The sequence below is a fragment of the Typopeltis vanoorti genome, chromosome 2 (genome assembly GCF_054136105.1).
Source record: "Typopeltis vanoorti isolate ZY-2024b chromosome 2, IOZ_Tvanoo_1.0, whole genome shotgun sequence".
In the NCBI taxonomy this organism is placed as follows: domain Eukaryota; kingdom Metazoa; phylum Arthropoda; class Arachnida; order Uropygi; family Thelyphonidae; genus Typopeltis; species Typopeltis vanoorti.
Window position 1 is genome coordinate 168,863,726 of NC_143550.1, and position 23,215 is coordinate 168,886,940.

Sequence of the window (23,215 nt, forward strand, 5' to 3'; positions counted from 1 at the left end):
TTCTTTGCTGCGAGATGTTGTGTGGATTAAAATGCACGGACTCACTGAATGTATTTACATCAATATTTATTTGTATCTTAAATGTAACAAAGAAATACGAGAATGTCTTCTCACAAATATAAAACATAAAATAAAGACTAGATACATTGAAAACAAAGCAGGTTAGTTTTAAACTTTATATGATAATAACAAAAAACAGGAAACAACGTGTGTGTAATGTGTACAGTATTTAACATGTTCATTGCCAATCACGCGATATCGCGTGGACGTCGCTAACTAAATAAAAATAAATAAAAAAAAATTGGCCACCACACGAAATTCCAATTTTCAGCTTGGCAATGAAAGTGTTAAATACTGTACAAAACTGTGAGCACTGATCTTGCTTGTACCGTAGTCTCCTCTTATCCGCGGTCAATCCCGGTCCGAAGATATTAAATGGAAAATTCCAGAAAAAAACCATTTTTAATTAAATCCGCAAAATGTATATTAAAGATCCAACATTATTTCAAAGGCGAATGTTTGTAGAAAGTATGAAAGTTTCGTAAGTTGACCTGAGAGTTTACGAGAATACAATCATCGGCATTCCCGAGTTGCCTTAGCTACTTGTAGGTAGCGCAAGCTAAGGCAACTGGGGAATGCCGATGATTATATTCTCGTAAACTCTCAGGTCAACTTACGAAACTTTCATACTTTCTACAAACATTCGCCTTTGAAATAATGTTGGATCTTTAATATCCACTTTGCCAATGTGATTTTACATCGCCGAAATGAAACCGTGTGGCCCTTTCTTTTAGTAATAGATAATTCGACTGATCCCAGGGGTAGTCCAACACCAGGGCAACTCGTTGCAACGGTGGAGACAGCATCACTCATATTGCAGCCTTTCTGGAATTGCGTACTGTTCTGAGTAGTTCTCTGGTATCAGGTCGACTGTCGTGGTATCGCAGTCCTTGTGTTCAAGTAACCCTTATTTTACTTATAATGGCCCCAAAGTGCAAGAGTAGTGATGCTGGCAATTCAGATATATCAAAAAGAAGCATTAAAAAATAAATAAATAAAAAAAAAAAAAAAAAAAAAAAAAAACGTGTGCTGAGGTTGCTAAGATTCCATTCACATTCAGGACCACTAGCCGAATTTATTACAGTATGCTGTTGCAATTTTTCTATTTTATTATTAGTTATTTCTGTTAATCTGTTACTACATCTAATTTATAAATTAAATTTTATCATAGGTATGTATGTATAGGAAAATACATCGTATATATAAGGTTCTATTCGCAGTTTCAGGTACCCGCGGGGTGTCTTGGAACGTATCCCCCGCGTATGAGGGGAGAACTACTATATTATGTATATTTCCCAAGAGAAAGAGAGAATCATCATTGTTACTGGTGTGTATTTCATTAGCTAGAGCATCATTCTCGTTCCCATGTACATATTTCAGGAATAGGAAGCTTTATTATTGCTGGGGTTTTTATTATTATTATTTTTTTTTTTTTTCATTTTCTTTAACCAATCAGAAAAGTCACTCTTGCACGCGATCTTTACCTTTCTTTAACCAGGACCCTGATTGTTATTCGAAATGTTTATACATTTCATTAACCGATTCATTGTTGCTTTGGCTGTGTACATTTCACCAACCAGTGTGTCATTGTTGCTTTAGCTGTGTATATTTCATTAACCAGAATGTCATTGTTGTTTTGGCTGTTACTTTTCTGGAAAGAGAGCGTCTATAACATTATTGGCACTATGTAAACATCATTGTTTCATCATTCTTAGATTAAAACGTACATTACAAAACTGACAAATGCACTAAAATACAAAATATGTTTGAATGCTATAACAACAATTGAAATATGAGAAAATACTTTATTTGTCGTGTATCGCGCTTCTTCCCTTCTTTTTGTTGTCATTAATCAGTTCCCAGTTCTTTACCTTCTTTTTATTACGATTGAGGCTTTTCTTTTTTGGCTTTTTATTTTTCTTAAGATCTTTCTTTCTTTTCTTTGGTATCACTGGACTCTTTTTAGGGAGGTCTTCGATCTCTCTTTCTGTAACTCTCTCCTTTTCTTCTCCAATTATTTCGTGCTCAATCTCCTTTGAGCGTTTGCGTTTTCCTTGTCTGGAGCGCCTTTTGGGCTTGATTTCAACATTCATTTTATTTTAAAACTTAAATGTTTGTAAGTAATCGGCTGTTCTATTAAAGAAAAGTTAAAAAGCGAAAAATCCTTGAACTTCCTGTGAGTTTTTCAAGCTTCATTGCATCCCTGTTCGGGATATTCTGTTGCCATAAGCATGTACTTGTTTCAGAGATGCTTGCTTATGATCCATCACAGCTAGACGAATCCCACAGAACATGCAGCATCCAATGACTGTGAAGATTACGCAGAGAGCAACAATCACTATAAAAATGAACTCCATCTTCAAATCTGCGCAATATAAATTTCCATCTTCACACTTGGTGGATCTGAAATTAAAAATGCAAACTCAGTAAACGAAAGGAAAGATTACCTTAAAACTATATGATAGCGGGATTGTATAATCAATACTCTAATCGCCGATTCCAGTGTTTTCCAAACTAGGGGGTTCTTTTAGGATGCAGTAAACAATAACGTCTAGTCAGTTAAAATTTTCGTTTTGGTAGACAATATCCAAGAGGGATCGACACTATATTTTCTAAAATATAAATGTATGAGTTGAATGTCAAATTTTCGAGTTGAAAAATACTACTTTTGACGCAGTTTTTATACAGCAAATTAGGAGGAATCAATGTTTTATAGATACTTAACACGACCCGAATGAACAGATATATACTAATAAAGCAAAGATCTGTATTTGTTTACTCCAAAGGCAGTTTTAGTTCCAAAATACGCGTTAGCGGTTTAGAAAATGATGCTCTAAATAAATAACACGTTCAAATTCAAATATTAAAATATTTGATATTTTGAATGTTTATTTATCATTTATTACTATGTCTTATAAAGTTAATTAATGAAAAGAAAAGAAAGGTGTGCAAGAAATGTGTTCCTAATAAGGAGAATAAAACGATGTCAAAGTTTGGAAACCACTGCTTTGTTCTTTATATTATTATTATTATTATTATTGTTATTATTATTATTATTAGCGCACGGTGATATCGCTGCCCCCGTTTTTTATAGTTTTAAAGTGGTTCCAACTCCTGTTTTTAATTTGAAAGTGTTCCAAATTAACTCTACTTGTCACGCCGAAGATAGTGATATAAAATTCACTGAAATCGGCTAAGAAGAAACCAAATTTCGAAGTGTTGAAAAGTGAACAGAGAGGACCGCGGTCAACAACGAGCGAAGAACAAAGGAAAAGGACGTCGCCATCTTTACAATCACGCCACAACTGCTCAAGGGAGGAAAGGAAGTAATGAGGTGTATCAAATGCCTGGAGGATTTATCGTCCGACGGAAATAATATAACTTGTACGAAATGCAGTAGGATTCTACACTTAAAATGTGCCAGCTTTTCAGAAACAACCTGGCAATGTAAAACTAATGCAACACGCGAGGAATGGAAGTGTGTGATCTGCAGGCAGGAGGAACAAAGAAACGCACCTAAGGCAGCCACCTACAATGCAAAATCAGATGACGAACTGAACAGACAAAAAAAAAAAAAAAATGCAGGTGAGTCCTATAATTTCAACTCTTTAAATATACTAATAGAAAACGGTCTGGAGACTATAAAAGCCAGCTTAGTAGATCTTGTGCAAGAACTATTCGACAAACAGAACGAACAAATAACAAAAAAACTAGCGAATATGAAGATTTGGTCAAACATAATAACATCGCAGTGATAGAAGTGCAAAAACACATCAAAATCAGCATTAACGCACAATTTGATGAACGAAACATCCGAACTCCGTCAAGAACTTCATTCTCTAAAACTACAATACGAACGTTTAAACCAGCAACAACATAAAGAAGTTCTTATCATAAACGGTCTTCCCGAAACTGCACCTACAGAAAACCTCGGAGATGTAGTATTAAAATTAGGCTATGCAATTGACATCCCCCTACAGCTTAACGACATTCAGACCGTAAATCGGATTCCTAGGAAGAGCAAAAAACAAGGCTTGCCACGAACTACACCAGTCATAGTTCGTCTTACAAGCAAGTCCACAAGAGACAATCTCATAAAAGCCAGAAGACAGAAAAAACCAGTTGCCAAGGACTTGAACGCATTGCAAGACAACACACCAATCTACCTATCCTAATATTTAACACCATTCAACCAGAATCTGTTGTACTAAGCAAAAAAAAGCAAAAACAGAAAAAAAAATACCAATTCTTGTGGATCAGAGATGCCACGATATTCATGAGGAAGTCACAAACTTCAAAACCGATACAAATTAAAAGCTCAGAAGACACAGAAAGGCTGCCACAGTGAAAAAAAAAAGCCTCCTAATTACTTCAAAAAGAAGACCACAATAAAAATGAAAGTGAACCATCAAGACAGATGCAATAACACCAGAATATACCAGCAATTTCACTTTGATCAGATCATTCATTTGACCTCCCAAACATCAGCCTACTTCCAACACAGCAACCAAATCAATCAATCAATCAATAGATATATATATATATATATATATATAACCGGTGTGTCATCCTCAGATAAGCTCATTAAAAAGCTTCGCGGATGCAAGCAGGATATTACATCTCAACCGAGATCAACAACAACAACAACAACAAAAAAAAATTATTTATTACATTGAAGTGCTGGAGTTACAGCGGTTAAAAACATTAAAAGCAAAAATTGTAAAATATATAATAACCTACTGTTATACTAAAAATGCTGTTAAAAAATTTAATCTTATCCAATTGCAAACTATACATTACCATCCATAGTAACTATTATTAACACATTATACAAAAAACGGAAAAATGTGTATGAAATTCACTGTAAAAAAAAATGTACATTTACATTAAACAAAAAAAAAATCACTGTACTCTACAGTTTGTACTGAACAAAAAATGTAATAGCATGCTTTATTGTATATATGTAAATGCTCTGTATGACGATAAATAAAATGTTATTACAGTTTTAAAAAATTATTCATCATCATCATCATCATACGTATCAAGGATTTAGGCCTAGTATGGCCTGTTCCGGCCTTAGAAGTCATCGTTGAATCGTTTAAGAGGACGTCCTGATTTTCTTTTTCCTAATGGCTTGTACTTTAAGGCTTTTTTGGTAATCTTTCTGTTTTCATTCTTTGAACGTGTTCCATCCATTTATGTTTATATTTTTTAATTTTTTCTATTACTGGTTCTTGGTTTAATTCTTTCATAATATCTTCGTTTCTTTTGTGATCAAATAGGGTATACTTTGCAGCTTTTCTCATAAACTTCATTTCTGCTGTTGTTGTTTATAAAATGCTGTTGTTTATTGTTGTTTATAAAATTATTATTATTATTATTATTAAATTTGAATCACTATATAAAGCTCTTAATGAAGGTTATAAGACCAACATGTGATAAAGTGATATTTTTTTAATTTAAAAATTATTAAAAAAGTTAACTTTTGAATTAATGAATATTTAAATGAAAACTATCACATTTAAAATATATAAATAAGAATTATTTAAATAAAATTTTGAATTAAAAATGAAAATTTGCATTAAATTTATCAAGTCAGTTGTTAAAACTAAATTTTAAAGAAATCATTTTAAATAAATCTGCGTAGTTTTCTGGGTAACTTCCATGACCCTGATCAGTGGAAGAAACGATTATAATAGCGATTCTAGTCTCCCATTGGGTGAACTTTTTTTTAAAGCCCATTTTAGAGTTAATTAATGTAAATAGGAAGAAACTCAGTTTTTATTTCGCCGAAAACGTATCAAAATCGATAGAAACGTACCAGTAAGCTTGCAAATAAATACTGGTTAGGATTAGAAACATTGTTTTTTTTTTTTTTTGTCTGGCATCATCAGTAATGCCCTGAACTGCAGGAATAAAAGCGGCTGTTTAAACGTATAGTGCAATAGTCCCGTGATAGGGTTAAGGATTTTGCTTTATTTATTTATTTTTACATAAATTGAAAATCCCGATCTAGAGACCAAACATGGAACTTCTTCGAGCATGGAACTTCATACGTTGATAAAAGTACTAATTACTCATAAAACGTTTTAAACTATCATAATTTAAAACTACATCTCGTGGAGACATTTTCGATTTACTTGAATCTAGTTTGGGTTAAATCCACAGATCAACTCTCGTTTGTTAAAATACTTGAATTGTTCCTGAAATTTGAAAAATAAATAGTAAAAATATTTCAATCATTTTGGTTTTTTGCGAGTATTTTCGCATTTAAATTTCATTACCTTTTTACCACGCTTGAATGACTTGAATATATAAAAACACACAACCCAATAAAAATACTTCTTTCACTTTTAGATTTGCTCAATGCGTGGTTTTCAAACTTTTTATTTCTGCCTTCTTTGGAATTGAACATTTTTGTTATGTCTATCCTAAATCCTATTTCTTTCGTAACCACTGTTATGTAGGGTTGGCATAATAAATAATTAAAAATTCATGTTTAAAAACTTTTTATTTTAATCTATTGTTTTCGATCTCTTCCACAACCGGATAGACTAAAGGAACTCGTGCTAGGCCTTTTCGATTTAGTAGAATTTAGTCACAGCCGAATAAGTTTTTGTCTCTAGTTTTACCCCCCCCCCCTAACTAAAAAAAAAATCGAACCGTAGATTCACATTGTTTCAAAATCCTGTTAGCATTTAGGTCCACTAGATGGCAGTAGTCGCCTGCCGGCATTCTCTCCTTGGAAAGCTTTAGTTCACTGAAATTCTTGAGTTCACAATCGAATGGCTGAAGTATAGAGATTGAGACCAGCTGCCAACAGTCTTGAGAAAGTTAGGATGAATGAACACTACCTATTCCCTTTTCCCTTTGGAATAAAAAGCTTTAGATGATATATTTTATTATATTTTTAAGACTGAATAGCATTGTATAAGTTTATTTGAGCTGTAAAATAACAAGAATTCATCTATTTCTCTCTCAAAATCTTTATTTTCCATTGACTGTAAAATAGCTTTCACGCTAAAGCGATTGATACTTTTTATAGTGCATGATCAATTGAGTGTATGCTTCAGGCATTCCCAAACAGTATATCACATGTATGTGTTATATAACGCTGTCATTATTAAACGTTTAAAAAATCTCTTGGACGATCTCTTCCTAGTATTCAAAAATATTTTGAACCATCGCAAGTAGGAAGTGAAAAAATCAGCTAATGCCTTTTGTCCACTACAGGGAGTAAGCGAGGCCGTTTTAGCTCTACCTGGTATTTATAGATTGAGTGAGCAGTTAAATCTCCACCAGTAGCCAATCACAAATAACTCGCAGAAGACTCTCACTAATTATAAATTGCATCCGATGGAGAGAGGCAGACAAGTGCTGCCATTTTGTAGTCGTTAACCCTAACGCAGTATATTATTTTTTGGAAACAGTGTGAGTGCCATTGTAGATTTTCTTGAGTTTACAAGACGAAAAAAACAGTGTTTCCAGAAAAAAACCTTCCCATATCAGAGATAAACTAACTAAGGAACGGATGGAAAAAAACCTTAGATAAAGATCCTCTGCTCGGCGACTAGAATCGAACTTAGAATGATATTTTTTCAGGTGGGCTAGCGCTATGATGCAAACGTCATTTCCATCGTCGGAATGGACGCTATGACCTCACGGAAATATTTCGCAGTAAGTTGGTACGTACGCAGTTATACTTAGAATCAGATGAATCTTGTAGTTGGATCACAAGTTGAATCCAAAGACGATCAGTTTGGTTGCAATCACGGAGACTGCCAAAAAAGTCCGCCAAGTGCTCTTAAACCCTTTCCTCGATATCTTCGTGATAGTAATTAGCAGACTGCAGAAGCACGAGCATCAAGGGTGTACTTGGCTGCAAAAATGTACACGTTGCTATGCATTTATCATTCCATTTGTACCAGAGAACCAATAAACATTCCTTACGTCATCCGCAAAAGTTTTGATGTTCCATACGTTGACCTTTGCCGTCAGTGTGGAGCAGTTCGAACCAAATATGATCCCAGCAAGTGTCCTTTACCACCTTCAAGTTTCCAGCAGTGCCGGTGTTCTTTATTATTATTTTTTTTTTAAATGTTGGGCCCATACACAAGAGGTTGATTGGTCAACCTATAGTACATTAGTAGTGTGTATGGGTAATACTGTTGTTAGCCAATGGCATAGAACTCGGTGGTCCTATGTTTCTTTTCCCAATCGGTGACGTCTTCGTTGCTCTGGGATTCCCAATATGCTCCTTTGTAGGCCACGTTTGGAAGTGCCTATTGTGGTTCCGTCTGCATGACCTCTTATCTACTAGCTTTCTGTAGCCACACGACTGCCACTGAATGGATATTCGCACATTCTAGCCAATGTTTCACGAAAACATTCAAAGTAGCTGCGTCTGTTTTAAATTGCAGTCGAAGTGGCTAAGACTATGAGGCCAGTTTATTATGTGTGTAAATCGAGCGTGTATTTGATCCCTTGTTTGCCGGTTTTGTGGGATAAAAAAGCGAGTTTCCTGGTGGAAAAACCTACCTCCATCTCAGCGAAGTACGCAGTTACAACGACCTTTGTACCAGCGTCTGGCAGTATCGTTTATAATCTCTCTCTCTCTCTCTCTCTCTCTCTCTCTCTCTCTCTCTCTCTCTCTCTCTCTCTCTCTCTCTCTCTCTCTCTCTGTCGCAATGGCTATCTAATGTACACCTTCTGTCCAAAAAGAAACCGAACTTTTCGAAAATAGAAGAAACTTGTGGCGCCACCTGTCGTATCTTTTTGTTGTGAAAAGAGGCAACCTTCATTAGTGTTGTGTGAACTGTTTATGACATTTATTTCATTAGAAGCCGAGTTATAGTGCCAAGAGCGACAATGTGTTTTGACGAACGGTCGGAAAATGAGTTTCAAACAGAGAGCTGCGATTGACGTTTGTGTTAAACTTGATAAACGTTTTACCGAAGCGCATCAAATGCTTCAAAGAATGCTTATCCCGTACTCAAGTTTACGAGTGGTTTAAGCGATTTCAAAGTGGTCGTGAGACGCTTGAGGACGATAAAAAGCCAAGCCGTCCAAAAACTGGACTGAGGGAAGTTAGCATCCAAAACGTGCGTGATTTCATAAAGAAAACCCGAAATCGTCCGTGAGATTGATTGAAGATGAATTGGGGATTCCAAAATCAACTGTGCGCAACAGTTTGACCGAGAGTTTGGGCTTCGTAAATTGAATTCGCGATTTGTTCCGCACAAGTTGACCGACGACCAAAAATGTATCGAATTGAACACTGCAAGGACCTCGTTAAAACCGCTCTTAAGGGCTGAAACCTCCTAAAAACGATCGTTACTGGTGAAGAAACGTGGTGTTTTGAGTATGAGCCCGAAACAAAGGGCCAGAGTGCTGAGTGGAGACCACCAGAAGAGGGGCATCCGAAAAAATGTCGCTTCGAGAAGTCAAAAGTAAAGACAATGCTGATTTGTTTTCTCGATTCCAAGGGCATTATCCGCAAAGAATTCGTTCCGTCTGGCCAAACGGTCAATGGTGAGTTTTATCTCGAAGTTTTGAAGCGATTGATAGTGAGAATTCGTCGCGTACGGCATGAATATCGAGACGACCGACCGTTCGTCAAAACACACTGTCCCTCTTGGCACTATAACTCGGCTTCTAATGAAACAAATGTCATAAACAGTCGACACAATAGTAATGAAGGTTGCTGCTTTCGACAACAAAAAGATACGACAGGTGGCGCCACTAGTTTCTTCTATTTTCGAAAAGTTTGATTTCTTTTTTGGACAGAGGGTATGTATTTATAAACAACTTCATATCATTCTGCAAATGGAACTTCAGCAAAAAAAAAAAAAACTTTCACTCAACCTCATATTTGATAACTATCAGGGTCATCCTCACTCAACACGAAAGAGGCCTTAATGGAATATCAATTATATCGAGTTATTGTCGGTAGGCGAACTGAACGTCCGTAAATGTAGACTATCTTTCGCTCCTCAGACACACTTCCTTTTCATTGAATAACTCTCAGAAAATTTGGAAACATACTGCATTATCCTCTTCTTAAAAATCATAAACTCTGCCCAGTGGACGGAAATTCGTTTCATTTGGCATTTGTGAATCTTGTTATTCTGGAAATGCCAAAAAATTGCAGCTAGATCAGTGATCATCTCTGTTTTCACTCAACTGCGAACTTACCACACTAATTACTTCTCCTTGTTCGTTCTGTGGACCACTTTCGTCTGTTGACATATCCAGGCACTACAGTCGGCGCTTGTTTAAGTTCAAGTGTTAAGAAATTCTTTCTTTCTCTCTGTCTTAATACTCCCATTCTTTTGCTCAACTGTTGGATAAGTGGTTTTTAGCTTTTCGCTTTATATGGGTGAAAATGCAACAACAATTTCGTGTAGTTATGACGAAATCCAAGAAGGAGAGAGAGAGAGAGAGAGAGAGAGAGAGAGAGAGAGAGAGAGAGAGAGAGAGAGAGAGAGAAATAAACAAGGAAGAAGCAAAAATGAATCTAAAGTGGAAAATGATGGCGAAGAAATAAAGACGGCAATCAAGTTTATAAGAAAAAGAAGAGAGTAATAAAAAAGAGGAAGCAGATATGCAGTCACAAGAAAGAGCGAAGGAACAAGGAAGAAAAAAATTCAATCACAGGAAACGGATCTAAAAAGAATAAAAAAAATCTTCGTTTTATTTACAGAGTTTAGTAAACATTATGATTTCAGTGCGATGGTGTCAGATTGCAAAGTGCATGTTGCGCCATCTCGGAGTGGATGACCAAAATGGGGGAATCTTGATTTAACAGCATGCAACTACTTCCTGCGGGAATATCTACGCCGTGAGGAGTGTCGTTGAAATTCCTGTGTGTTGCACAGATAGAATGAAAGAAAGGGGGGGTTAATGCATCACTCTGTTCTGCAAGGCTCTCCGAGAAATGAGGAAATATTAAACACAGAGTGTCGTTATTTTTAGGCGTTTCATTTAGTTGTTACTTGTGACAGTTCGAAGTTCGAATGTTGAACTACCACGTGATCTGCAACAATTTTCTGATGGCATGCACTCAAGATAGGGTTTCGTGGGGAATTCCCGAACATTTTCGAATCTTTCTTGTCTGAAGTGTCGGGAAAACCATCTCGAGACCTCTCAGAAATAGAAATTTATAGATTCGCAATGAAAATATTGTAGAACTTGAACTTATGTTTTTTAATATTTTTTTAATTTTAATATACTTTTTATATTTTATTACATTCAATTTTTACTTTGTACATATTAATTCAAAATAAAATTTGTTCTAATAAAACATTTTTATTTTTATTTTACTATTTTATTCATTGTATAAATGTATCAATGAGAATCCAATGTATTGGAATATAAAAGTATATTTAAAAAATTATTCATGAGTATAGTCTCGAGAATTCCTGAGACTTAAAAAGATGTCTGTCGTCTCAGGAAAAGAAAAATAGCCGACACTCAGAAATTCAAGGTAAGAGATCACCTAAAATTAAATTCACACAATCAGCATCACAGATTTCCAGAATACCGTAGGAGGCGACATCAGGAACAGCGGTAGAAGACACAAATATTGTGAGCCATATTAATTGGGATGATAAAATTATTCATAAGACGTCACGTGACCAGACCTAACTTAATCTAAACTGTGTTGCTTTCAAATACGGCTCACATTCATGGCACGATTTAGCTGGATTTTTTTAAAAGCTGTTTAGGACTAGAAACGGCAACTTCCTGTTCAAAGGTTGAAACTACCAGCAAGAGTACTGTTAGACCCACATTCTGCATTGAAATTAAAATGCACACAGTGGACCCTCTTAATCGAATTTTCAACCACTGAAAATGGAATGTATCAGGTATCTCTGGTACAAGTCCGTATGATGCTGTACCATTTATAGAACCTCTTCTGGTATATCTTAAGCGCCACAGACACTAGGACCATGTGGATATTATTAACAACATTCTATCATCGACAGTATTTAGAAATTAGTATACAACCATATGACAAAAATGAGAAATACATATTTTTAAAATTAATACATAATAGTATAGGAAATAGATGTTCAATTTCTTACTATCGAACATTAGGAGATAATGCATGTAGACATCAGCCGAAGATGAATTCAAGGATCAGAAAAACGTGCTGGAGATTATAAAGCCACAAAGTACAACTAAGTGCAGTGCAGGTTCAAGTAAATAAAATATTCCGTGTGAGACATAAACAGAGTCCAGTAATACAAGATAAAATAGAATAGGGCAATATAATACACCAGCGGCTCTCAACCCTATGCCCGCGGGCTCAAATGCACCCGCGGAGCTATTTGCATGTACCCGCTGTCAGTTATAACGAGAAAACTGGAAAATATCTCGTGTTTAAAAATTTTGCCACGAATAAAAAAAACAACGAACGTATAAATCCAGAGTAAAGAGAAATGTTTTTGTTTATGGAGAGATGGTTCTTTCATAGTTAATTAATTTGTTAACTGTTATCGCTTGATATGATAAGCAAATATAAATTTTCATAGAAAAAAATATTGGTGCCCCCGCCACTCTCTTCCCAATCTGAAATACACACACCCACACCCACCCACTCTTCTTTTAACTGTTTATGATTTAGTTATAGCATCCCAGTTTTCGATCGAATCAGGACATGCTTAAGTTCAAACAACGGCGAAGCTTCGAATACAATACCAGACCCCCCCCCCCCCTCGAACGATTTTGTTATTCTCTCTCTCTCTCTCTCTCCTAGTGGAGAGAAACAGAGAAATTATTTTCCTTTACAAACTTTCTACGGCTTCAACTAAGTCTATTACGTAGACCAAGGCGGACTGAAACCATAATAGATATATCTTTCCTTCTTCTTGTTTACAATCCTATAAATACCAAACCGGTCACTTGCTGTCTTTACTGATTAGCATTAAGATTGGCCGTAGCAGTTTAAGGAGTCTAATCCGTAAGCATCTAATGTGAAAACAATATTTGTTGACTCTTCTATTCTATGATTGGCATCTCGTGAAAGAAAAAAAAAAATCGTGAGAGAGAGAGAGAAAAAGGGAGTACGCTACATGCAAACAGTGATGATACAAAGAATATTTGACTTTCTTTTTTCTCACTTATTTTAGAGCAGATACCCCGTTTGAAGCCATTAGTTTATAAAGTTGTGAATAACCTGTACATGAAAGTGAAGACGTTTTGCCTCGACCTCTGCTTCCATAACGTGTAATGAGATCTGCTAAAAGTGGATCAAATTATGCAATTAGCTCAAACACTATCACGAGCTTCTCATTGTTAAGCAATCCAAATTGTTCATACGCCGAACTTGTTAGCCGCCTTTTTTTTTTTTTTTTGCTAGCTGAGTGGCGTATCCGCTCTATAACCAACAGGTTGCGGGTTCAAATCCCGCTATAGGCACGGACGTCTGTGATTGTCTTTAGGTAGCAGATGAATTTCATGCGAGGTGAGACAGCCACTCCACTTATAAGGAGGTTTACCATGTTTGAAGCCATTAGTTTATAAAGTTGTGAATAACCTGTACATGAAAGTGAAGACGTTTTGCCTCGACCTCTGCTTCCATAACGTGTAATGAGATCTGCTAAAAGTGGATCAAATTATGCAATTAGCTCAAACACTATCACGAGCTTCTCATTGTTAAGCAATGCAAATTGTTCATACGCCGAACTTGTTAGCCGCCTTTTTTTTTTTTTTTTGCTAGCTGAGTGGCGTATCCGCTCTATAACCAACAGGTTGCGGGTTCAAATCCCGCTATAGGCACGGACGTCTGTGATTGTCTTTAGGTAGCAGATGAATTTCATGCGAGGTGAGACAGCCACTCCACTTATAAGGAGGTCTGAAGTGGCTTGGAAAAGGATTACAACAGCATTATAATTTATTGTGAAGAATAATATAACATATATAAATCTTGGTTGTACTATGAGACAATAATTATTCTTATTTTCAGAATCTGCTATCGATGTGTGTTCTCTGGCTGGTTTGTCTTTTTTTTTTTTTTGGTGTGTGTGTGTGAGGGGGGAGGACAGGTCAGAGAACGCATTTAGGCATTAGTTTTCAGATTTATTGGCATGTAGTTGCAAATATTTTTTCTTGTCGTAAACTGAGGATGAGGAATGACTCTACGTTGATTTCTGGTGTCTCTCCCAAATACCGGATATGACGTCACCACCGATGGATTATTAAATTGGTTTATGGGAAATTTTCCCTTTTTCAAGTCTCCGTTTAAGTTCTCTCTCTTAACACGAAGGTCAGGCGTCAGAATCAAATGATTACCACTTGTAAGACCCATCAATCTGGGTGGAGCACCTTCTGTCAGGGGGATCTCCACCTGCACGATCGATTAAGTGACGACTGTGATTTCGAGATCCTGTTCGAGCGTCAGCTTTTTAAGCCTGTTTGCACTAAAGTTAACGATATGGACGAGTGGTGAGTGTTGTGACGTTCTGTTACCATGACAACAGCACCTAAAATTGCTGTTATTGTTGGGTTCACTTGCTGGAAAGGCGAAACTCCTGCAGAGGATTTTGGTATGTTTTAACTGACTACGTCATACCTATTTCGTCATAGAGCACGACATCTAGTTATAATGTAGAACACTTTTCAATTATCGGCAAATCACTTGTATTTCCGACGTGTGTAGGACGATACGCCACGTGATCTATTGTCACAGCAGTGTTTAGCATAGAGTGATTTGAAGCTCTACTGCTTTCCTGAGCGACAATTTCGTGAGGGGAAATGCTTTGCCAATTGCACGGCATCATTCCGATGTACATGGGGCTGTTTTTCTCCCTTGAAATTATAGAGAAAATCCTCTGATGACTGCCGTACAAAAGTAGGCATTGCCCCTAATGATATTTGAACCCAAAGTCCATTTTCTTTTATTATTAATAGGGAAACAAGTTAGTATGTTATTAAGGCTCATCAAAACCTTTTTCCTTTTGGAGATGTGGCTAAACGTAATTACGATGACGAATTTTGAACGTGTGCAATTGTGAGCAGCAACGAGATGATTTGTTGCCACCAGGTGGTGTTCAACGTCTTCCTAGTTGCTCATTATATAATATATTCTGATATACGACAGGGAGAAGAAATAAAAAACAGAAAAAGAAGTCTTAGAAATATTTATGAACTATTAAACAAGAGGAAAGATTTTCTGGGTTCCCCTCCTGATTCTATCCGGTTTCAATGTTTCAACCGTTTAGGACATTTTACATATACGCAGGTATTTAAACAATGCTACAACGTTAGATGGCGTTGTAGCATTGCCTACAACGCCATCTAACTCTTTAAAACAGCCTATAATTAATAATAGTAATAATAATAATAATGTAATGTAAATAAAAATGTAATAAAATAAAAAATAGTAAAAATAGAAATAAAAAAATAACATTCTATTAAAAATTAAAAAAAAATTATAATCACATAAAGTGTGAAATAGCTAAAATCAACAGCTTCACCTGGCTTCTAATATTCAATGATGAATGTAGGAGACTGGCAACTACTAAAAACTAGTATTTGAGTTAATTAAATCAACTTATATAATTTTTCTTTTAAATAATAATGTAAATTATATTTTACTTTTAATTATTTTTTATTATTTGAAATAGTTAAGAATCTTTTGTAAAATTTAAAAAAACTTCATACACCTTTTATAATTTATATTATTCTTACATTAAAAAAGATTATATGTTGATTGTTCTCTTAAATAAAGGGAGAATGAGTTCTTTCTCTGTTGTTCGCTTTTCGATTCTCGGCCTTTGGCTTAGATCAGTGTGTAGTATGGTTCGCGTTTTTTCGTGAAACAAACTGAGCATCTGTTCATAACCGTTGATATCGGTACTAGTCCCATCGGACTTCACGATCACGAGATCACGTATATATATATATATATATATATATATATTTAACGGAGATTTACAGATCTTCCTAAACCTCGGATCGGGGCATTAATAAACACTTGGTGGTGGGAATAGCTAGGCCCCCCCTCTCCAGCTATGCCGCGCATGCGGACTCTCGGCATCGAGACTGACGCTGATCTGAGACCCCGACTTTTGGCTAAAGCCCTGATTGACTGCGTCGGTGCGGACCAGATAGATATTTTGATTCACTCCTTTCGGTGGTAGATACCAAGTTGTAGTTAGGAGCGCCGAGACTAGGGACAAGTTGCTCAAAGGCTTTCAATGTAACGGAAAGGAAATTTTTCCGTTCATGGTGGGGAGCATTATCAAACTGCTCAAAATCCCCAGATTCCCCTTGGAATATATACAATGTGATGAAAAAATAATCCACGAGGTGTTTGGGAAATGGGGTGTTGTTCGAAACATACAAATCTTAAACGATGCAGACAACCCCCAATGGAAGTCGGGGGAAGTAAACATCTCGCTCGAGATGAGAACAGCGGTTCCAAACTTCGTCAACATCGGATCCGCTAGGGTAATGGTAAACTACCCTGGCGTTAAGAAACAATGCTTTCGATGTGGATCCTTCGACCATCTAGGAGCGAACTGCCCAAAACTGACATGCAAAAACTGCCTAACGACAAGTCATTCACTGGACAAATGTCTCATGGCTTGCCTCAAATGCGGGTCCAAAGACCACAAAGTTAACACCTGCCCATCAAGAACGCATGCAGAAAGGATGGGAGGTGCTATTATACCAGTCACAGTCTTCTCAGTAGAGAAGCCTACAGCTACTACAGAACAAGAGTCGGAAAACACGGATTTTCTAACTATAAACGAGGCATACGGCAAAATAACGGCTATAGAAGAAAAGGCAGCCGCCACAGAAACCATAGCTTGCACACCCAAGAAAGAGAAGAAGCGAGAAACAGCCAATAAACAAGCTGCGTCACATGATGAAATCACTGCAGAAGGAAAAGTAAATAAAACAGAAAACATGGAGGCAAGCAGCGCCCCCTTCAAAAGACCTCTGAGTCCAGAGGAAAAAGAGATGAAAAAAATAAAACCAGCAGAAACAGAAGAATTAGAGACTCCTCATGCAAAAGCAGAGGAGACTCTAAAGCATCTAGTTAAAGGTATCCCTGGGGTGGCAAGAAAATTTTAAGACGCAATAGTGAGAATAGGGGAACGTGAGCTCCTCCTCACTGGGAAATATGGTCCAAACGTAGTTAGTGCAAAATGGGGTGACTTATTTGTTGAAGACATCAGCCAAATCACCCCTGAGCAAGTACAGGTAGCCATGGACATAGACGAGGAGGCGGCATCGGCGTTCTTCATAGCTCTCTCCAAATTAGACATGGCCAAGGGAAGTGAGGTGGCTAAAAGAATAATGACTGCTCATAAAAAGCGACAGTCACAATAACCATCCCATGGTTTCCTGTCCACAGCAATAGCTCTCTAGTTCCAACAGGTGGGGGAGGGCCTGAGAACCTGAGCGGCGAAGGCCTACAGCGAGGTGGTGCAGCTTCTTGAGAGCTGCATCACTTTGGCCAGACCCTTTTCCCCCCATCTTTTTTGGTTTCCAGTTCTTTCTATATAGTTTTATTTTCTCTGTACTTCATGTTTTTGTTTTTGTTCCATGTTTCCTTTTTAGGATTTTTCCTTTTTCTTCTAAAGTGAAAAATCAACGACCGTTTTAGAATCGCCCCTGGGGGGAAAACAGGTCAACTGAGGCCTCTTTTACCTACCCTACCACTATGCACTCTATCTTTATTTTCCTCTCCTACTATCTGCTGACTCTCAGTCTATCTTACTCTACAGGCCGATGATGAAGATTTGTTGAACTCACAAATTATTTATTAATTATTATTTCGCTTTCGATGTCTATTGTATGATGGAAAAAATAAACTTTGTTTTCGCTATTTAATTCACAGCGTAGTTTTCGGCCACTCCAAACTTCTAGTACCGAGCGATGAAACTCATCTAGCATCCGGTGGTCATTTAAAACCAATGAGATTTATATTTATCACTCTGAGCGGAGTGGATGCCACTCCACACTAATAGGATGGTGTGATATCGTTTGACTTAGGAATACAGTCAGTGAAAAACATGATCACGTGATCTTCAACTGTTGGATCCGTTCTCTGTCTTTCTTCCATAGGCTCCTAGCATTAATGGTTTCGTGTGCAGCATAATGCAAAATAAAGTCTCCAATTAGGATTATTTGAAAATTATTATTACACAAAACAACCCTTATTGATGTGAGGTTTACGTGTGAATCTATGATTATATTTTGTTTTCTGATTTACTAGGTAGATGGCGCTCTGACAAAACAACACGGTGATAGTTCTGCTCAATACATACGTGTCAATAATAAACAAACAACACAATCAAATTGGTAATAAGTAAAATAATTATTTTTGACTGACTACAGTATCTACACAAGCTGAATATATATAAAGAAACAATTATTTATTTATATTTTCAAGGAAGAAATGCTTATTTGACAGAGAGTGTGTCAGTTTTATTTTTTTAACTCATAATGATTGTTTTGTATTTGAAATTCCATTTAAATTGGATGCAATTCTCTTCCATTTTTATTTAATTATTATTGTTCAGCTATTATCGATTGCTTTTCCACACAAAGCAGCTTTTAAAATGACATTCCCCTCCCCCCAACTGTTGCACATTTCACTTCCGAGACACGTGAACAACAAAGACAATGTCATTTCCAGGACACGCACACAAATAGTCGTTTGTTTCAGTCTTTTTATTATTTTTTTCAACAGTAACAGAAACATTGTTGCACGTGTCTATATATTAATGCACCTTTCAAAAACAAAATAGTAACAAAAAAGTATTGTCTGTTTCTTTAATTAGTTGCTGATGAAATCACTCATTTATAACAAAACCAGCTTAAATGAAGTCTAGCAATTAAAGATAGATAAACGTAATACTTTCTTGCGTGTATTTTCACCCCTCACTGCATTATTGTTTTCTCTTCTATAATCCCGTTTTCCTTCTCAGTAACACCACAAAAGACTGAAATGCTAAGGGGACATCCGTTTCCTTCTTAAACCACAATTAGTTAACGCTTGCCGATAACGGAATGACAGTCTGTTTAGCCGTTCTACAGGAAAGGGGTTTTTCCGTCAGAAATAGCATCTTGGTGGCCTTGCTGCCTTTCTATTCTGACCTCCTGCTCGACCTTTGATGGCGTAATTAGGGGGTTGGTAAGTTTAGGGTTATGTGGTCGCTGCAGTGCCATCTGTTCAATTTATTTTCGGAGGCAATCGTGCTTAGACAAGCCCCTCCCACGGAGTTTATCTACCACTTGTTGCATCATTAGGACGTTTCAGAAAACTGTGTGTGTGTCAAGTAGGATCGCATTAATACCGGATTAACGAGTTTCCTAATATTTAACAGTCAGTCTTGGGTTGACTTCTCCGATTCATTGCCATAACCTCGGCGAATGACACTCGAAGAAATCCAGTTCGCCAAACTAGTTTAAAGAGTCAAACAAGATTTTTAAAAAGCAGACAGTGTGTCATAGCCACGGAATAAATTAAATGTAAAATACAATAATAATATGGCTGTCGACTTCTTATCAAATATCTTTTATTTATTTATTTTATTTTTTTGAAACATTTACAGAGTAAGGCGATTTGTCGGACGTATGGATCGCTTGTTCCCATTCACATCTTCGTAGCCTTGAGAGACTGTACGTTTCAAGAAACAACGTCTAGACGTAGATTATGTGCGACTCCTCATCATCACCCGGTGTTGACCGATTGTTGTAAGAATAAACTGCTACAAATGATTATTACCAGATGAATTTTTTTTAAAAAAAGTAGCACTGACGAATGGACCTGTCGACAAGCAGTGTTCAGACCCCCCCCCCCCAACACGTGATTTTGCCATCTGACATAAAGGATCTATCGATTCCTGCTGTTTTTACCGTACTCTGTCCCTTCAAAGGCCATCACCTTTTTTTTTTTTTTTTTTTTCACTCCTGAAGTGTTCAGTGTCAGCGTTCATCTACTGTATCTGTTTAAGCCGACAGACATTTGATTGTTGTTCGTTTGTTATCATTGTGTTAACCAATAGTCGTGTCGGTCACGAACAAACTGTCTCTAGCCACAGGACCACGTCAGTTGAACAACCAGCCTTGATACACACTCACATGTGTTCCTGTAGTGAATATTCCTAGTGAGGATTTCCGAGATAATACACGTATCAGCGCAATTGGCACCGACTATCATACCACATTTAAAATCACTCAGATATCAGCCTGTTATTGTTTTGAATCACGCACACGCGGTCTCCTTGGTATCGCTTTTGTTTCTGATGGAGAAGGATTTCATGTGTGATGACATGCACCAACAAACTTCCCTTTCGGTGTATGTTTTTGTTATCTCTATGACGAACGAGAGTCAGACGCTTCCTCAGTATAACTTCCTGATAGTTTAGGAAGACTTCTGAAGTCTTCCTAAACTGACTTCTCAAGTTTAAGTGTGTCAGGAAGTTAATGTGCATATACGTTTCCAGATTTAGTTATTGAAAACGGGGAATATTAAGTTTTAATTTTCGTAATTTATTTTTTATTTTTTTCTTTGATGTTGCTCAAATAGCGTAAGATGGGTAATTAGCAAATGGCTCTAGAAAAGTATTAACAAATGATCGAAAAAAAAAAAATCTGCTATCTTTTATTTCCCCGAAGGGAACAGTAAAGGCCGTTCAACTGTAACTCATTTGAAGACACGTTACATGGCACGATGTACCTTATCCATTGGGATGTCCGTTGACTTCTTTACAAGCAGTGTAGTTACCGATTTCCGAAACGTTACTTAAGGCTAAAAAGAGCTACACCCATTCCCTTCAAATAAGAAGAGATTCGATTGTTTATTTATTATGTCCCGAAATTTACCCAACTGAAGAATTGTCTTGATTTGGGACAGTCTTGAGTTTCATCCAACAGGTTGTAACGAAGTAGGTGATTTTTATGACTGACTGTGAAATCATGCCCTGCTTATTGAAGGCATGAAGTGGCTTGAAGGAAAGTATTTGCAGTTTTACAATCTCCCATGTTTCTTATTTTTTTATTATCAAAATAAAAAATGAGGAAGAAATTCCACGTGAAGGTAGAGACATTTAATATGGATGACAATGTCGCGTCAAGACTGTTGGTTCAATTGCTCCCTCTTCCCCTTGTTTGTGTTGAGAACGGGTAGAGGGAACCACCCAAAAACATTCTATTTAAAAAAAAAAAAAAAACATTTCTTAGTTTAATATAATTTCAACTGTCGAAGAAAAAATTCCCCCATTGAAAGGGCACAACTCAAACACTAACTAGCCTTACTAAATCAACACGCATAAACACATACGATAATAATAGTAATAATTACCGACTCCCAACAGTAAACAATGAAATGAATAAATAAAATAAAACACCACTTATTGAAGAAACATTACACATAACATCCGGAATATGTCAATTTCCGCGTGCAAGTAGAACAGTCGTTGCCATGGAAATATGAACATCACATCCGTCTCAGCATTTACTTTAATCCATCTACATTTAAGAGATATCCTTCAATTTTATAATTATTTATGCACATTTTAATAATCTTATGTTGGAATGTTTCTTGTCTAAAAATGGAAGAACTTTAAATATGCCAAATTTTATTTGCGCATTTTCAATACATTGGGAAACATGACGCACGTAAAACTGTCAAATGCAATAACATAATAAGGTCCTTTGTGACTAGAGTAAGTATACTGTTTTAATGACAGTTGTAATATCGTGTTATTGCTCAATAAACTTTTTAGAAAAGCAATTTGCTTTTCTTAGAAGATTATAGTCAAGAAGCTTACGCGGAAAGGTACATCGAAGTTTAAATGTTTAGAACAGCGGGGAAAAAAACCTATTTAAATGAGAAACAAACTTTGGTAACTTTGACTATCACTCAAGAAAAAGATTTATCAGATTTCCTCGTGAAATTTTTTCTTGTAGAATTTTCGATCTAGTCGTATGGATATCTTCGCTTCAAAAAAGGTTGCGAAGATGTCAGAACAGACAAAGTAGAACAAGATATTCCAAGTTAAAATTAAGTATTCTATTCTACAAAAAAGAAAAACACTTTTTCATGCTACAGTCATAATGTTAATGGTAAAAGAAGTTGAGTCCGAAAATGTCATCGGTCTGCCGATCAACATTGCATTAGATTGAGCAAAGATTATTATTTATATGAATAATGATATATAAAATCAGCAAAAATGGTTGTTGTTTGTCAAAGGACGCCTCTGTCCTCAGCTGCTTTCGATTCAACGAAGCCATTTGTTTGGAAAAGCCTAGGTTCGAATCCCGTTTTCTAGGACGCTAAAGTACGTGACGTAGCAGGGACGTCACCACTTTGATTAGGTCGTTTGATGAGAATGGGATGTAATGTTTCTAAGGCAACATGTAGCTCTAGTAGCATGACCGCATACTTATGACGTGTCATCGTCGCTAAGTATCATAATACAGTGGCAAGATGCTCGTTATTACTTATAAACATTGCGTTCTTATTTATAAGAACCTAAAATATTTTTGAGATAAGCGATATTTTAGAGCTACGCGTGTATTTCTGAAGACAGCTCGTCTTCAAAAATAAATAAATATATAATAATAAATTAAATAAATAAATAAAAAGGGTCTATTTTATGAATGAATTTTATTTATTTCTCAGTGACTTGCAAAATTAAGGTATCGTTGATTTGCGAACTCTAATCATTAATCATAAAATACATGTACAGGTACGGTACTTAAAATCGACTGCTTATGTTGACCTCCACCATTACGAACACTAGATTACGAAAACGAGGGTCATTTTTTACATCGCATGGGAACAATGGGGCAATTTTGTTGACCGAGACATTGCTGTTGTCATTAAAGAGAAAACATATCTGAAATTGCACCTACCTCACCGACAGGGCAAAGCTGAACTAGTTGCCCAGCCAACCGCTACAATAAAACATCTGTCGTTAAGTCAATTACAGGAGTATCGAGCGGGTGGTTTGTCGAGTGGAGTTCCTGCATGGCGTTTCCTTTTACGTCACCACCCTCAGATAGCAGACGGAAACAAAAACATTCTGCCATTGTTATCGTTTGTAAACACGCATCTTACAAGCATATGTCGAATTGTAAGGAGATTTCGGGTGTGTTTTAAAGGAGATAATTTTAAACTTAAAGCACA

The 23,215-nt window shown here is 36.5% G+C and overlaps 1 long non-coding RNA gene across 1 annotated transcript; it reads right to left on the minus strand.

The window, feature by feature from the left end:
• Positions 1-45: 45 nt before the first annotated feature.
• LOC150109645 (uncharacterized) lies at positions 46-23,209 on the minus strand. The gene is made up of 2 exons (XR_016549975.1): positions 22,942-23,209; positions 46-2,463 (listed from the first exon to the last, which is right to left on the minus strand). It is a non-coding gene; the product is annotated as an uncharacterized LOC150109645 (long non-coding RNA).
• Between the last annotated feature and the right edge of the window lie 6 nt (positions 23,210-23,215).